The 18576-nt window shown below is 43.8% G+C and overlaps 1 protein-coding gene and 1 long non-coding RNA gene across 2 annotated transcripts in view; one reads left to right on the plus strand and one right to left on the minus strand.

Annotated features, from left to right (window-relative positions):
* Positions 1 to 18576, plus strand: part of SLC9A9 (solute carrier family 9 member A9) — a 659769-nt gene that overhangs the window by 577232 nt on the left and 63961 nt on the right. The gene's annotated exons all lie outside the window — the stretch shown is intronic.
* Positions 889 to 13500, minus strand: LOC126066359 (uncharacterized). The gene is made up of 3 exons (XR_007515069.1): positions 13458 to 13500; positions 12940 to 13021; positions 889 to 921 (listed from the first exon to the last, which is right to left on the minus strand). It is a non-coding gene; the product is annotated as an uncharacterized LOC126066359 (long non-coding RNA).

Below are 18576 nucleotides of genomic sequence, written 5' to 3' on the forward strand. Positions count from 1 at the left end.
AGATGGATTGACACAGGGACTACAACAATGTGCTCAAACAAAACATGATTATGAGGGTGGTGCAGGACTAGGCAATGTCTCATTCTGTTGTACATGAGGTTGCTATGAGTCGGAACTGACTCAACAGCACCTGACAACAACAACAATTGTAATATATTTAGTTAATTACATCACTGTGAAAGGATTGGATCCCTAGCACCCATATAGCACTATTTTCTACATTTGTTTATTGGAGAGGAGATTTCGTAAGTAAACTATCTTCCATTTACTTGAGCAGGGTTCAAAAATTTCTCAGGAATTTTAATTCTTAGTATGGTTATCTGGAGCCAATGTTATTCTTCCCCGTATCTCTCCCCTAGCCCCTTTACCATAGTTTCCCTGCTCATAACGCCATGGCAAGCAACTTGTCACCTCTTGCCAAGTGTGTTTAAACTGGCAGGTACCCAGTAATGACCATTGCAAGGAATAAAATTCTCATTCTTCAGTCTAAATTTGCATTGTACAGCCACGACCTAGAATGACTCTCCTGCCTCCTTTTGCAACTCAATCCAGTTATGGACTGATAATTATTTTTATTAAACCTGGACCCCCTCAAGCCACCCAAAAGACCACAAATCTTTTGTGCAGTTGAGGCTCCCAAACTGAACCCATCTTAAGTCTATGTTCTTACGACAAAAGTTCACGGGAGCTAAACCAGTTGCCATCAAGTCAGTTCCAAATCATGGCGACCCCATGCATGTCGAAATAGAGCTGTGCTCCACTGGATTTTCAATGGCTGATTTTTCAAAGTTAGATCACCGGGCCTTTCTTCTAAGGTACCTCTGGGTGGACTCAGACCTCCAACATTTTGGTTAGCAGCTCAGCGCATCAACTGTTTGCACTTTTTAAGCCTTCTGCTTCAAAGGGCCTATACAAGAAGCACTGAAAAATAGTAAAAAAAAAGAAAAAAAGAAAAAGAAAAAAACTTAGTTAAAGCAAATTGCCTCCCAATCACATGAAATTAATGCTAGTGCGAGATAAACCTGGAGAAAGGGATTATGTTTAATAGGAAGTGCCAAAAGGAATTTGGACAAAGATTTTATAGCCTGAAAGATAGCAAGAGGAATAGTTTTAAGAATTTTTAAAGAATTTTCTTAGAATTAAGTGCCCTTTTCAGCTTTAACTGCAGTTCTACCACAAATAATAGTATAAAGTCCAGATGATCTTAACTGCACAAAATACATGAAAGGTAGGTTCTTCTCTAATGAATAAAGCCTTTTGTGTTGATAACAACTAATGAAGCTCAATGAATTTCCATCTCCCTTCTTTACATTCCTCATTCTGGTCATTCATACTGTCACCTTAGAAAATCAGATGAAAAGGCACCGTGGAGACAGGTTTCTGGATCTTAAGGGATCTCTATAAGAGTGGAGATAAGACTGAGCAGGAGCCCTTTTCTAAGTATCCTTTGAAAAATAGACAGATGAATACAGTAAGAGCAATAATGTGAATCGCACCTGAGAAAGCAGTCTCTTTTCAGCACCTTGAAGAGAGTGCGAACAGAGAAGCATGGGAAAGCTGCCAACAGCCTGAACTGCAACTTCTTTGAGATAGTCTCTCTAAAGACTCCATCAGCTGTAAAGCGGTTCAGATGGGGGCCCAACTGGTTTTCCACTGAGAAATTCCAACCACTCATTAGTACATATTTTCTCATCACTATAGCCTCAAAGAAACCCTAGTGGTGTAGTGGTTAAGAGCTATGGCTGCTAATCAAAAAGTCAGCAGTTTGAATCCACCATGTGCTCCTTGGAAACTCTATGGGGCAGTTCTACTCTATCCTACACGGTTGCTATGAGTTGGAAATCGACTCAATGGCAACGGGTTTGGTTTTTTTTGGATAGCCTCAAGTCCTAGCTCCATACCTAGCATAGAGCAGATGCTCTGATAAATGTCTGGTAAATGCTGAATCAGCAGATAATCAAAATTATCCTTTAGTTAAATGACAGTAAAAACACTAACGTGTTCCAACGGAAGTCTTGCTCTATTTCAAGTTAGTGATTAGTGTTGTCTTTCCACCTCTGCCCATGGTTTTATTTATTGATTTGCTTTTCACTTAACTTCTGGGCCGTGGCATGATTGGTACCCAGAATTGGGAACCTAAGTCTGTATTAGGCCAGTCAAGCATGAAATTATAGTTTGTTGGCTGACAATGTGCAAGAGTGCCCAGGAGACTAAGCCTGATATCATAGTAGAGAGGGCTTCTAACATGAACTTAATCAACCATGATTCCGAGTCACTTACTATTTTGTTTACAATGACATGATGCAAAAAAAGTCCTCATGTTGTGTCCTTAATGCTTTTGAGATGTCTCCTATACATTAATCTCTGACTCGGATGCTTTTTTATTTCCCCCGTATCAGTTAACATCTTCGTGAGAGCTGTATCTGTAGGTAGCATACCCCATAATCCAGGCAGCATGACACTTTTATAGAAGCAGTTGTCACTCCCAGGGTTGTATTAATAACTGTAGGAAAACAGGGAACTGAGCAACAGTTGTTAACACGAATCTAACGATCAGCACTGAATACAGCCAAGCTCAGCTTTAGGACAGGAAAGGAAATGATCAGAGTAGATGTGATTACTGAGAACTCCAGAGTACACCTCGACAATCTGATCTTTTAGTAACAACTCTTGTTACTAAACAACATCAGTAAAAAGGACCTGAAGGGTAATTCATTCGTGTTAGGAAACAAAGGCACACACAGATGTAGAAGGGCGTGGGGGTACAATGGAAACGGGGGAGGAGGGAAAAAAGGAACGTTGCCCACCCACCGAGTGAGAATTGAGCAGCCTGGGACTCAAGCAGAGAAATTCCTCACCCAAGGCTTGAGCTGAGTGGGTTAGCAAGAGAGCCAGGAGCTACATTTCTTGCCTCCAACCACCCTGCTCATACGCAGCTGTACAAATCGCAATTAATTATGAAAGGAAAAGATGACAGACAATACGTACTAGCAAAGAAGGAGGCTCCGGGCACCTGTCCAAGGAGTGACACGGCGAACCTCCACACTGGGAGGGAGCACTAACGAAATTACTGTGAGGTAGAGCAAGGCGGGATTCCAGAGGACTCACAAATCATTATTGATGATGATTGAGAGTGAAGCCATTGGTGGCAGGTAGTGGCATAAGGAAGCCAAAATCTTTCCCCTCAGGCTGTTGGTTGACACAGAGCCTTGTGTAGGAGGCATCAGTAAGATTTAAATTATGGGGCCTGAAGGGTCCTAGCATTCTCAACCGCTCTTTGGTTATAACTCACTAATAAGCCAGCACTGCCTAGCAGAGAAGAGAAGCAATTTTAAGTTCGGTAACCAATTTTCAGTTCACACAGTATTCTCTTACGTTATAAATTAAAGGCAGTGTGATGTGGAACTCAGAAGGGCTTTGGATTCAAGACACATGAGTTCAATAAATGAGTGACTTGGGCAAGTCGTTTAACTTTTTTAAATTTCTGCTTTTTAATCTTTAAAATGAGGAGCGCTGGTGTGATCATGGTAACCTGCCAAGCATCGTACACACATTTATGATTATTTTAATACCTTGGCAGCCTGGATATACAACCCTCAGACTGTTTTAAGTTGTTTTTGCCATAAAAGTAATAGATTTGCCCTGGACCATTCTAATTTTCTTTCTACCCAGTGGCTGCTGTGAGCAGAAGCAAACACCTATAAGACATCACCTGGTTTGGGGTACAGTTCAGTGTATCATTATTTCTAAAGAATCATTTAAAAATGCGTGCATGTCTACATCTGTACGTACTGTTTGGGTTGGGAATAGTTAAATCAGAAATAAATGATTAAACTGAGCTGACTAGCTCTCACTTGCTCCCTTACCCTCCCTTTTCCCTCCTTTCTTCTTTCCCTTATGGGTTTCACAAAGGTGTTTGTTAAATATCACACTGCCCTGTTTGCCTATCAGGATTTTCAGCCTGACACAGAAAGACACAATAACCAAATGGAGCCCGAAACGTTTACAATATCTTTCTCTTTGTCACATTTTTCCATGCAAACTGAAATATTCAAAAACAGGATTCAGTTTTACTAACAATGAAGCCTCCTAAAATGTATTTAGCACAACTGGGTTGACAACCATAACACTTTGGCACTGCAATCAATATGAGAGGTCTTTCTTTTCTTTCTTGAACCTCTCCAAGACCTCTATGATAACGGAGCCAGTTTTTCAGCTTGGTACAAGAAGTACACATTCCATCCCTTTCCAAATACAAATAAGTATATGTTTTAATAGAACTTTTTATTTAGGGAGACGTCCGTATCAGTCTCTTATATACAAAAGTCACTTAATTGGCGTTCAAGTATCCCTCCTTCCTTCTTTTACCCTTTTCTCAAGGACAAAAAAGCTAAAAGCATGTGAATCTCCTTCATGATCCATGGCTGGTCCACTCTGGCCCTTACAAGAAGCAGTAATGGGCTGACTTTCAAAGAACCCAAGCAGATGCTCCTTTCCCAACAGAGAGGGCACAGGTCTAGGAAGAAAGGGGCGTGGGTGTAAGATTGAGGTTACCATAGGCTGAGGATTGATTGCCCTTCCCATTCTCTCATTCTCCAAGAACCTTCCTCGGGGTTTGTCAAGCTGCCTCTAAAGTAGGGTTTCCAATATGGAGGCAACTCCAAATCCCCTGGAGCACTTGTTGAAGGTTCAGTTCATTGGCCCAACTTGTGAAGATTCTGATTCAGGCAGTCTGGGGGTAGAGCCGGGGGATTTGTATGTTTAACCAGTGTCCCAGGGAATTCTGCTGTGGCAGAGCCACAGAAAACCTTTGGGAAAGTTCAGACGTTCTGCAAAAGAGCTTCCCTGTCAGATTCAAGTACAGCCTGACTCCTGTAGGGTATTTGTGAATGATCAGCTCCGATAAATGAACAGGTAGCGGGAGTGCTGGAGTTCTCCTTAACTCTTTGGAAGTTTGCCTTTTGCATCATTTCATTTCAGCTCATATTCTACCAGATGACATCCAGGTAGAGTACAGGTAACAACCAGGTAGCGCACAGGTGACATCCAGGTAGAACACAGGTACCAAGATACAATTTACGGAAGGCCATAAAAGACTCAGGAAATCCAGAGTGACCAGTTCATAACGGGCTGGGAGGGGTGGGAAAAGGGAAGGTTCTCGTTTACTTGAGGCTGAAAAAATTCAGTCCAAGGGGGAGCAATGCCAGTCATATTCTTGGAGTCCAGCAAGCAATTTTAGCAACTTTTTGTTCCTGGTAGGGGCTTAGTATTTGTTAACAAAATTGATATTCTCTTTCCTACAGTCCATAAATAATCTTCTTTAAAATGTAACAATTAACTGTAGTTTAGTCATCCAATTTGAGATAACTTGGAGTTTTTACTTTTTCATGAAATTAATAAGAACTTTGCCGCACACCATGATCACTGCCATGGTGATGTGCTAAAATCCGATTCTGACTCATAGCGACTCTATAGGACAGAGTAGAACTGCCCCATAGGGTTTCCAGGGAGTGGCTGGTGATTCAAACTGCCGACCTCTTGGTTAGCAGCCTAATGCTTAACCACTGCACCACCAGGGCCTAGTAATGTGCAACTTGTGTCAATTTTCCAGATAACTGGAGCTTCTTGTTGTTGTTGTTAGCTGCCATTGAGTCAGCCCCCGATGCATGGCAACTCCATGAACAACAAGCTCAAACCGTTGTGATCCATAGGATTTTCATCAGCTGATTTTTGGCAGTAGATTGCCAGGCCTTTCTTCCTAGCCTATCTTAGTCTGAAAATTCCACTGAAATCTGTTTAGCATCATAGCAACGTGCAAGCCTCCACTGAGACAGATGATGGCTGCCCGTGAGATTTATTGGCCAGGATCAAACTCTGGTCTCCTGCATGGATGGCAAGAATTCTACAAACTAATTCTTTAAAAGTGTTTTTTGTTCTTAAAAGTTTTCTAAAATGTATTACGTAGTCTTCTGTCTTATTAGATGTGACTTGGTACATCTTTATGATTTAGAGTCATCCTAATGAATTAGTTAATATGTATAGTTATAAAGCTCTGATGCCCTCAAAAGTTTTTGGTTTTGACACAAAATGACTCAGACTCGCTTTATAATCAGAGCTCTTATTACTGAGTCTTTATTTTCTGCCAGGAGCATGATTTCATTTACATGCATGATTTCATTTAATCTACACAGTAACAATATGAGGCAAGTATTGATACTATGCCCATTTTACAGAAGAAAACACTGAGACTCCACGTCACAAAGCAAGTTAAGGGTCAAACTTGGCCATGAATCTATATCTGTCAGATCCCAGAGTCCATGTTCCTATCCACTATGAGATACTCCTTCCAGTGCAGTGAGTGACTAAGGCTTAACTAGCTTCCTCCCTTGTCAGAGCTAATACTTTTCAGCATGTCAGCTTCCAACAGCTCTCTGCTAACATGCTATTTCTTGAAACCTAGTAGCAAGGATTGTTAAATCAGAAACCTTGTCTTTATATCCATTGTTAAGTCCATTGGCCATGGCATAAGGACTTGAAGGTGAGTCCAGACCTCTCCTGAGTTCAAGGCCTTTGTGACAACTTTTTTATGCTATGCTTGGTCCACTTTTTCCAGACATGTACAGGATCAAAACTGGATTTCCGAATGATTAAACCTGCAAGAAGTCTAGTTGAGTAACACATGTAAAAGTTTTTCCAGAAAGTTATGTCTAGTGAATGCTCTTCACACCAATTTAAACAACAAACAACAACAACCCATTGCTGTCAAGTTGATTCCAACTCATAGTGAACCTACAGGACAGAGTAGAACTGCCCCATAGGGTTTCCAAAGAGCACCTGGTAGATTCGAACTGCTGACCTTTTGGCTAACAGCCATAGCTCTTAACCACTATGCCAGCAGGGTTTCCCACACCAATTTAGCAGATTTTTATTTTTTCACTTATAAAATTAATGAAAGCAAAGCTTCTTTAGTTGAACATGGAGTGGATGAAAGGCCTAGAGCCTAGAGTCCAACCTCTTCCCTACCTCCTGCTCCTCCCCATGACATCCACCGAGGTCCCCCTCACCCACCAAGGAATCCTGGATGCCACAGAACACAGCTGGAAACCCAAGGCTCTAGAGACTCCTTCCCATTGGATAAATAACAAAGCAGATGCCTACAAAATGCACACGATTTTGCCAAGAGGGTAAACCATAACAGATAAATAAAACACCTTTACTTAACTCCATTGCTATGAATTAATACAATCTTCACTGAAAGCGTTAGCCTCGGAGTCAGGAATTCTGCACTCCATTGTGCAGTCCACGGCTGGTGTCCTTCAGTGCAGGCCATGAGGCTCGCCTGGCTGTAGTAGCTTACCCCTCCTCGAGCACACCCTCCATGACCTGCCACTCAGGCCACGAAGGAGCCTGCTGGCTTGTAGATGAGATCCAGGTTCCCAACTTAAACGTACACCATGGTTCTAGCTATTACAGCTGCCTTGGCTGTAGGGTCACTATGAGTCAGAATCAACTTCATGGCAAAGGGTTTGGTTTTTTGTTTTGTTTGTTGCTGTTGTTATGGAGGGAAAGTCTAGAACTGAAGTTTCAGATCAAGTAAGAACTTGGCCTCTACTCTAAACACTACTGCTACTACTGGTTTCCTGCCTACCAAGTTCTGAAGCAATCCAAATAATTAGGCAGCCGTGGAGCATCATGGGGTTGCTAGATAGCAATGGGGGGACAAACCCAAGTTTTACAGAAGTTTGCAAAAGGACATTTAAAGTAAGTCACTGTGTCTCTGAATTTTGGGTATTTCTTTGGACGGGGTGGTCACGGGAGTCACAACCAAGCAAACTCACCTAAGCACGCAGTTGTGTGTGGTGCATACCGCAAGGATTTGAGCCAATCAGAACACAAAGGGGAAGCACGGTTCCTGCCGGGTCGGAACGTCCTTGTCCGGGCTCTGTCTGGACTCGGACAGAAATGCTCACGTTCCCGTCAGTCTTGCCCACAAAGTCTGCCCCATAAACCCATTGCCATCGAGTGGATTTTGACTCATAATGACTCTATAGGACAGAGTAGAGCTGCCCGGTAGGGTTTCCAAGGAGCAACTGGTGGATTCGAACTGCCGACCTTTTGGTTTAGCAGCCGAGCTCTTAACCACGGGGCCACCAGGACTCCAGTAGGTGTGAAATCACCCATTTACTGGGCCTGCTTGTTTCACAGCAGGAAGCTCAGGCTTTAGTTCCCGAAGGTGAACTTGATCATGCTGGAGAATAGCAGCATGCTCTTCAGCTGTTCTTTTTTCTAATATATTCCCTGTGTTTTGTATGCAATTTATAGAAAAGCCCTGAAAGTAACATGGAGTAGTGGAGAGAATATAACCTTTGCCATCTGATAGCCCTACGATCTCAAGCAAGTTACTTCACGTCACTGAAAGACAGTTAGCTCATCTGTAAGTTGGGGGTAATAAATACATATTCAGAGGATTAATATAAGGATTAAATGAAATGATATAGCTATATCTATATATATGTGTGTGTATATGTCAGCAGACACACAGAAGACCGTCAAGAAAGCATAGTCATTATTGGTGGTATTACTTAAGTAAGAAGTCCTGTGGTACAGTGGTAAAGTGCTCAGCTGCTAACCAAAAGGTCGGCAGTTTGAATCCACCAGCTGCTCCGCAGGAGAAAGATGTGGCAGTCTGCTTCTGTAAAGAGTACAGCCTTGGAAACCCTATGGAGCGGTTCTACTCTGTCCTATAGAGTTGCTATAAGTCAGAATCGAGCAGACAGCAGCAGGTTTTACCATGAGGATCAAAATGGGAGAGCTCTGGGATTTGCCATTCCAGCATTCAGAATACAGTCAAACCTCTGACATGACACAGAAGACCCTGCACAGGCTATTTCACCAGCTGCATTTCCTGCCTGTGACCTACAAGCTATATCCACATTCAGTTTCTTAATTTTTCTTCTCTAACATGATCCTCAGCTCCTTGACTTTGCTCATGCTGTTCCCTCTGTCTGCGATGGCCTTGCCCTCCCTCCTTGACCCTCAATAACCCCCTAATCCTTCTTCAAGATTCAGGGTGAAGGTCACCTTTTCCGCAAGGATTCCTTTGACTGCCCCAGATATAATTAGTCATTCCTTCCACCTCTATGCTTGCGTAGCATTTTTTCCCTATCTTTATCACTGAGTTTGTCATACCATATGGTAATTTACTCTATGTTTACACATTCCACTTCCCTCATATACGATGCACAGTGCCTGGCACATAGTTGATACTCAGTAAATGTTTGTTGAATGAATGAATGGACTCCTTGGTGGCAAAGACTAGCTCTTGCTCTTCTTTATTTCTCCGGTGCCCGGCCAGGAACTGGTACATAGTAGGAGTTCAGGAGGAGTCTGAGTGGCTGAATAGGTGTCTACAGGCTCTGCTGCCACCCATATGGCACAGAAATCTGGGCTCATTGTGAGTCACAAATCACAATCTGCCAGAAAACGTCCATCTGGAGAGCCCGCTCCCCACGGCAGCTTTTCTTTCAGTCTTTAGGCCTGTTTTGTTCCTTATTCAACAGGAAATAATTGAATGCTAACACTGACTCAAAAATAACTCGGGAAGCTGTAAAAACTGTAAAAGGTCTATAGTAATGTGGCACAAGATGCTTTATGGTAGCCCTGCCATGCATCTAGCTCCTGTAGTTTCTTTACGCGTTTATGTTACACGCGCTCTCTTATCTGCATGGCCAAGGCGGCCCACCAGCCCCCCCACTAACCTCTCTGTGCAACTCAGCCCTGCTGAAAGCTCAGTGCAGCAAAACTGGTGCGCAGTCTACGGGTGAGTAAAGGCAGTATCTCCGCTATGCTCAGAAATACCCCGAATCAGTTAATGTTGTCCAGAAGAAATGTTTTGTCCATCCTTTCTCAGCCCATCCCACGCCGAGGGGGGGTTGTCCAACAGACAAGGTAAGCACAGTGCTTTACCTGGCTTACCAGAACAATTTCACTACAGATTAGTAAGTAAGCACGAGTAAGCCTGTGCTTACCTTGCTTACTGGGTCATCTGTCCCTGTCAGGGATTGTAAACTGGAAAAGAGGCTTTGGTTCTGTGGGAAGGTGCTGTGGGGTTGGAAGAGAGACAGATGCCAGCCAAACCTAGAAGCAGAATCTTTGATGTAGTGGAAAAATGTGAAATTGCTCACTAGAGATGATCTGGTAAGCAAGGTAAGCACTGTGCTTACCTTGCCTACTGGATCATCCACCCCTGATCCCACCTGAAATATGCGCTCTCTCTGTTATCTAAAGGTGGCAGTCCGCCCCAAAAGAATTCTTTTATAAACACAACAGTGCTGAGATCCACAGAGAGTTAAGCTTCCCCTCTCTATTCCTTGTGGTTTCCTCACTTAAATCGGCAGTGCTGCAGAGCAGGAGCTATTTTGGCTCCATGCGTAAGTGGAATGTCTAATATAGAATTACATTAGAATGAAATACGCATTAATGCAAGCCTTGTGAAGTGCTTTTCATGTTGCGCTGGCATCCGAAAGTTTAAAATGCATATAATCTTATTTTAGTTTCTGCTCAAATGATGATACATCAGGTTAATATGCTTAATTAAAAGCCACATTTGAAACATTCAAAGGGCTAGTTAATTCGTTATTGACATTTGCTGTAAGACAGTTAAGCACAGTGACAACAGAATGGGATGTCTCTGTAATATGTCACTTCTCCTAGGAACAGGAGAAAGATATTTTATGATTTTCAGGAAACAGCATGTGTTTGACACCCAGGAAAATGCAGCTAACCCTGCCCTAAAATAATTTCCATTATTAATAAGCTTTTACTTTAAAGAGATACTCTCAAAATAATATCCAAACTACTGAACTGTCTATTTCTAAATGCAGATTAATGAGAGAGATGTTTCCAGGCACCGCTATCCTCAGTTCAGATCTGATCAGTTGACCAGTAGGCACATGCTCAGAAAGGGACCAAGACTGTCCTCTTCAGCTTCGGATGAGCCGCCCCGGATGTGGAATGCGAGGTTTGGGAAGCTAATAGAGCCCACCCCTATCATGTGGCAGGGAATTTAAAATAAAATGACTGAGCTCGTTCCCTTCACTGACGTCTTGACTTCCAATTTGTAAAGCTTCATGCTTTTATTCTCCTGCCCGAACGTCCACGTTTGTTTTAAAATGCAGTCCGGCCGTTCTCTGCTCATCCCTGCTCCCGCAGATTGCTCTGGCCCCGCGGTCAGGTCACACACGGGTCCTCACCTCACCATCTGTCTCCTCCAGCCTGGAGTCAAAGCCTGGTGCCGGGATCACGGCCAGGCCAAGTGCCCCTCTCCACCAGTTGCACCTCCAGCATTTTATAAGTATTTCGGAGCATCTTTCTCAGGATTTCCTCCTAATTACCCTTTCACCTGTCTAGTGGAGGGAAAAAAAGCTGGTCAGAAACAGGGCCGGGAGGGAGAGCTGTAGGGAGTAAAGGCGCGCAAGAAAACCTGAGGGCAGAGTGCAGAAGGCTGGGCGGACCCAAGAAGGGACCGGGACCTGGGCCCTGAAGTCCCGCCCGTGAGAACCCCGCCGCCTCTTATGGAGGAAGAACTGCCGTGTTGGAATGGGGGAAACTGCTGAACAGCCAGGACTTGAAAGGAACGGAAATGATGCTCTGTTGGCTGGAGAGGTGAGCGCGGCTCCATTAGCAGCGAGGACCGCGAGACGACCCACCCCGGGGGGCCGGTGGGGCGGGCACCCTTCCACCCAGCCGGCCACCCAGCCAGCACGAGCTGGAGGCCAAGGGGCCAAGGCGGCCCACAGGCCTGGGCTGTCAGGAGGCGGAGTCGGGGTGACCCAGCTTCACTAGTGTTACTCCTTCCCTCTTTGCTAAGAACTTGAGGAGAAATCAAAATTGTTTTGCTAATAAGTGATTTCAGCTTTCATGTCAGTACAGACCCGCTGCTAACAACACACAAAGGGGAATTTTTTTTTTTTTTAAATAGATTCTGCAGCTCTGGTTTTCATTTTGACTATTTAGTTCCTCCATGGCACAGAGTAGCCATGGTCTCTGCCCCTGGTCACTGCCCCTGGTCACCAATTCTCATCTTTTTTTTTTTCCTTTACTCAATTCCCCTACTGCTACCTCCACCCCAAACACACACACACACACACACACACACACACACACACACACTGTCCAGAACAATAAATTACCAGATTGGTAAGGTTGCCCTTAATAGAAAACATTCCTTCTACCACAGGGTTTATTGTGAGCATTATAGAGCAATATGTTGTTTGGGTTATAGTTGGGCTAGACCTCTGAAATGGCCCCCAGGTCTTTAATGTTTAGATTCTTAAGTTGGTTGTTTGGTTTCATGACCCTTTTAAAGTGTTATATGCAAAGGTCAACTTGAGTGGAAAGTTTGGGGTCCACAGCAGGAAACAAGGTCATATTTTCAGGACTCTTTGGCAAGATCTTTAAATGGGTCAAATGTGGTCAAGCAAAGTTGACAGCAGAATATGAAACAGCTCCAAACACGCAGACCCACAGACAAGCAAGCAGAGCCCTACCAGAGGAAGAAAATCCAGGTACTTTTGTAGCGGTCTTTGGGTCTATAATGAACAGGATGTTAGGGGGATGGGTCAAGCTAACCAGGGAGAACAACTCAAATACTTTGCAGCAGCTAAAGACAGCAGGTGATAGGGACAGGAGAAGCCTGTGGAGGCGAAGAAAGTTCAAGCAAATTCCCGCCAGTGTTCAGACCTGGCAGAAATGACTTCCAGGCGGAGCCTGGGAAGGCCTGATAAAGGGGATGGTATTTTTTTTTATTGGGCTGTGCTTTGAATTTCTGTGCAGGTTTTATAATCAAGAAGATGGGGAAGAGGAGGTGTTGAACATGACCAGGGACACCTAGACTTCAGAATTATATCACATTCCATTCAGACAATGGGAGAAGTTCACCTGATTCTTTGTGGTTCTTTATAGCCGTGTTTTCAGCTGTCCACAAAAGCGCAGTGAGACAATTTCTGATATCATCCAAGATCTTAAAATGAAAGAGATTAGACATTATTTTTGTACTTTTTGAAAGGAAGCTGAGATCCTGATTTCTAGAGATCTATTCTTGATGAAAACACATACAGGCAGTAAAAACAGGTAGTACTTGTGCATACAGCAGAAACCATTGCCATGTTGAAAAACTTGACCTGTTGATAGGTGTTGCAAGCAGGAAGGGAGCAGCCTTTCAGAACATTCTTAGTAAGAATTTCTTATCCAAGTTTGCAACTGCCAATGGAACATGAAAGTTGGGAACTGGAGTAGTGAGCGCTCAAAGAGTTTGGGATGAATTTGGAAGAACTGGCCCTGCTCCTCAAAAAATTAAAAAAAAAAAAAAATTGCCCATAATTGATTTTTTTCCCCAAGATAGCCCAGAAAATTTGCAGCTACTGCCAAGTTCCTGAACAGTGTGCAAACTAACTCACCAAGATTTTTTACATCAGCATATCCTGTTAATCCTGAGATGCCTTCACAGCCTTACCCCCAAGTACACAGAATGAGAAAGCTGTCAGGGCAGTATTCCCGTATGTCCAGTGGGTGGCCTGTAGATGGAAGGTGTTTGTGGGAGAACCAAGAATAACAAGGTGGGGGAAGTGAAGGAATCCTTCCAAATTCAAATGAATAGGAAACAGGAAAAGCTTCAGGGCACGAGAAATGAAACCAAGCTACTGATAGTAATAAGAAGAGATGGAAAAAATAAAACCGAGAATACCTCTGTCTCTTTTTTTGCTGTTAAATGAAGATTCCTGTTTGCTGCGTCTGGCACATGCTAAGAGATGTCTCCGCGTTGCACTGTCTGATCCAGCGTCTAAGTTGGTTGTCCCTTTTCTCCCCCCACGTACAGGAGGAACGTTCTTGGACGGTCCATTCACCTCTATCTCCTCTAACCCACCCCCACAAGTCTACTTTTAATAGATTTTTTTTTTCCCTTTAATTGTGGAAGGTAGTGGTTTTTTGAGAGAGGAAGTTTAGCTCTCTCTTGGATTTACCATTTGCCATTTTTGGAGCATTTAGACTTCCTTCCTTATTTTTTCCTGTCTGAAAGAGCCTCGACAAGTGAATTCTAATTGAAATTCTAGAGGGATATATTTCCAGCCCCCCTGCTCTACTCGGAGGATACTTGCAAGGACCATTTCTGAGTTTTTTCACCTGGAATTATCTTAAGAAGACTGAATTCTGAACGTGTGTACTCTGTCTACTGACAAAGTCAAGGAGATCATTACTGTTGGGGGAAAAATTGCTTTAGTTCACCACAAGATATATGAGTGGCTTCTATTATCATTTATATGAACTGTGAGCACAAGACAAGAAAAAATGGGCTCCCGACAGAGAGACACATGTGACCATTGATTTTAAATGCACAAAATTACCACACTTCATTGATTCACCAAATATTTATTTAGCGCCTACTATAATTTATAAGTGCCAGGTGGAGCCCCGGTAGCACAGTGGTTAAGAGCTCAGCTGCTAACCAAGAGGTTGGCACTTTGAATCCACCAGTTGCTGCTTGGAAACACTATGGGGCAGTTCTATTGTGTCCTGTAGGGTTGCTATGATAGAATCGACTCGACAGTGATAGATTTGGTTATTTTTGTTTAAGTGCCAGGCATTGTACTAAATGCTAAGGATAAAAGACATGCTCCCTGTTATCATACAGCTTATAGTCTAGCAATCCAGTTGAGAGAAAAAAAAACAAACAAGTAGAATAAAATTACAAAGTGTGATCATTGTTTGCGGCAATGGAAAATAACTGGAGCGGGGAGAAGCTACTTTAGAGAAGGTAGTCACGGAAGGGCTTTCTGAGACTGAGACTGAAAATGACAAGGAGCCAGCCGCATGAGGAGCTGAAAGAAGAGTGTTCAGGTAGGAGAAGCCTGTGCCAAGGCCCAGAAGGCAAAGAGCTTAGTGTGTTTCAGAAACAGGAGGCCAGTATGGCTGATGTGTGGTGAAGAAGAGAGTGAGCGAAAAGGAGGGAGGCCCAGGTGGAAGCCAGTGAGGCAGGCAGGGGTCAGATCATGCTGGGCCTTGGAGGCCAGGGTAAGGAGTGTGAACTTTATCCTACATGAATTAGGGGCATCCAGCCAAAGATTTCAATCAGGGGAAAATCAAGTGATCTAATTTACTTTTTTACAGATCACCCTGCCTGCTGTGTGGAGGTTTGTAAGAGAGTGAGCGTGGCATCTGGGAGACCAGTTAGGAGGCTGTTGCCACCAGAGGTGATAGTAGCCTCAACCAGGGCGGTGGCAGAGAACGTAGGGAATCAGGATGCATTGAGATCTAGTCTGGAAGCAGAATCTCAGGACTTTCTATGCCTTGGACATGAGGGGTGGGGTGAGGGAAAGGAGAATTCAAGATTGATTCCCAGGCTTCTGACTTAAGCAACCATGTAGAAGGTGGCACCATTTACAGAGATAGAGACGGATGGGGGTGGGGGCAGGGAAAACTCAAGGGTTCAGTTTTAGACCTGTTAAGTTGGAGATTGGCCAATGCAAATGTTGAGTAGCCAACTGGATATGTAAGTCTCTAGAGTTTTTTTAAAAAAACAAGATTTATTAACCTATAGATACAATTAAAACCCTGGGTGACCTTACCTAGAGAGAAGGTCCTTGGGGGAAGAGAGAGACACCACTATTTAGACATAGGTAGAGGGACCACAGGGTTGCTATGATTCAGAATCGGGTTTGGTTTTTGGTGAGTAGGGTAGGAAGAGTCTCTGGGTGGTGCAGTTAAACATTTGGCTACTAGCTAAAAGGCTGGTTGTTCGAACCCACCCAGAGGTGCCTCGGAAGACAGGACTGGTGATCTGCTTCCAAAAAGTCACAGACTTGGAAACTCTATGGACCACAGTTCTATCCTGCATATATGGGGTCTCCATGAGTCAGGATCTCCTCCAGGGCAACTAACAGCAACAGAGGCCAAGGGACAGGGCCGGACTACCCAACAGGTAAAGTATGCACGAGCTCACTAGCGCTCACTTCCTGATCAGTGGTGCGCAATTTCACATGTATTGTAATACATGATATGGTGAAAAACAGGTAAAATTGTGCACTCCAATTTAGTAAATAAACACGATCAAGCCAGTACGTACCTTGCTTATTGGTTCACCCACCCCTGAGTAGGAGCCTGCAAAGAAGACTGAGAAAGAGAAGCCTATGGGTAGGGGACAGCCAGGAGAGCACAGGGTCCTGAAAGCTCAGGGAGGAGAGTGTGTGGACAAGTGTCCACTGTGCCAGGGCTGCTGAGGGACACGGAGAGGAGTCCTTTAGTTTGGGCAACACTGAGATGATTGTTGACCTTGACAAGAGCAAATACTGTGGAGTGGCTGGGGCAAAAGCCAGATGGGGGTAGACCGAGGAGTGAAAAAAATAAGGAATTGGAGACAATGAGCATAAATTAATTCTTTTGAGTTGTTGAGCTCTAAAGGGAAAGAAAGAAAGAGGGAAGGAGGGAGAGAGGAAGGAAGGAAGAAAAGAAAGAAAGAGAGGAAGGAAGGGAGGGAGGGACGGAGGAAGAAAAATGGTGCAAAATGTGGGAGTTAAGTGTGTGCGATACTAGATCAGATTTGTATCAGTTAAGCACTGTGCTGGGGGAGACAGCAATGATGAAGAAGTGAATCAAAAGGGAAGTCCCTAAAATGGGAATCCAGATTCCATGGGGAGGGACTGGCCTTTGAACATGAGAGACAAACAAGTGGAAGAAAGAGGAGGCAAATGAGGAGGAAAAGGAGAGAGTGCAGAGAGACAGGGCAGTGGGAAGATGAGGGGTTCCCATCTATTGCATCTGATGGATCCTCTTTGTTTTCAATACCTAAGTGCCAAGGTCATCAGCTGAGAATGAGGGTAGAGCAGGAAGTTAGAGGAGAGAAAGGTAGGACGCATCATTTTAGAGAGTGGGAAAGCCAGTCTTCTAAGCAACTATAATAGGGTCATCTGGCAGGCCAAAGTATCCCAATTAATGTTTGTTACCACAGCTGGGTTGAGTAATTTTCTCCAATGCTGTCCAGAGAGAAACATATTCACTTGCCCCAGAGAAAGACAGCTGACTTTCCAGAAACGTGTCCCTGTTCAGGTGCTAACACCTGGTAGCTTAGATATGCCTGCCAGGCTGCAAAGCTTTCAGGGAAATGAAACCCAAACGTTGTATTGCCAAAGAGGGGTGAAATGGATGTTGGAAGGAATTTCTTCTCATTCTTCCTTCATCCTCTTCAAATTTTTCATTTCTCCAATAATTGGGCCCCAAACCTCCTTTTTTTTTTTTTTTTTTTTACCTCACAGCTGTAGTGTGTAGATATTTTTTTTCCATTATTGCTAGCAACTTTTTACTGACTTTCTTATAAAAATTCACATACAACTGAGTGCATAAAGTACTCACAGAGCAGTTGCATACGTGAATAGAAAACCAATACCAAGTGGTATCAGAGCCTCAACCACAAGAAAACAGATACATCCTTCCTGAAGGAATACATTAAACCAGGTGCACTGTGATGCCTAATTATTTGTTGAGGGCATGTCTGTACATTCCAGAACAGAAGTAAGTGATGCCTGACACATTTCTCTCTGCTTGCCATGAGCTGATCTTACAGGTAGGGAACAGGTCTGCGGAATTCACTTTAAATAGCTACTGACAAAGCACCAATAAATAGTCCACAGCTGCTGCCGCTAATATTGGCTGGTTTAAGGCCATGGACTTCCAAAGATATGAAAGCCCTACAGAGCTTAAGGGGACATGTCCTGTGGAACAGGCCACCTCAGCCTTCCAGGAGCATCTCTGGTGCTCAGCTCAGTTGCTCTTGTCCACAGCATACTCATCCTGAGCAATGCTAAGGAAGTCCTGACTTGTACATGTACTGTGTAAGGCAAGGCCATGGCCTTGGAAGCCTGCAGTCAGAGACAGAGGAAAACACCTAAAAGCCAGCCAGTCGGACCCTGCTGGAGCAAAACCCAGTCAGAGAGTTTTCAGTTCTGCTTGAACGGAAACCAAGGGCAAGGCTTGGACTTAAAGAGGATTTGGAAATGAGAAAAAAGTAGTCTAGAGCAGATCCCAGATATGGTAACAAACACTTAACAAGGTCAGTATTTCAGGTACTTTTTCCGGGACTCAAAGCTCCCACTGATTAAGCACTGCGCTGGGTGTTTTACCTGCATTTTTCCATTCAATCCTTGCCCAAACCTTATTTTACAGAGGTGGAGAATTTAGGGTTTAGGAAGGTTAAGTGGCAGGCCAGCATGGCCAGGAAGGACAGACTTCAAACACAACTATCTGTCCACCCAGAGAGTGAGCCCAAACCGTCAGTACTGAGGAAACAGGAGATGTGTTGGAGGCTAGTTTTATTCTTTATTTTGCTTCTTGTCTGTGAAAAGAGGCAGAAACACATGAAGAAAAAATAGCAGTTATCCACAATCTCACCAACCATAGTAAAGGATTTGGGGCCTTTTCACATATTTTCCCTTGTAGGTTTTTGCTCAGGGAAGTGCCATTATTTTAAGAAGATGAGCTGACAGTGTGTATGAGATGGAAGAAGCAGAAGAGAAACGAGGCCGTTTA

Source organism: Elephas maximus, chromosome 23, assembly GCF_024166365.1.
Source record: "Elephas maximus indicus isolate mEleMax1 chromosome 23, mEleMax1 primary haplotype, whole genome shotgun sequence".
NCBI classification, from domain to species: Eukaryota; Metazoa; Chordata; class Mammalia; order Proboscidea; family Elephantidae; genus Elephas; species Elephas maximus.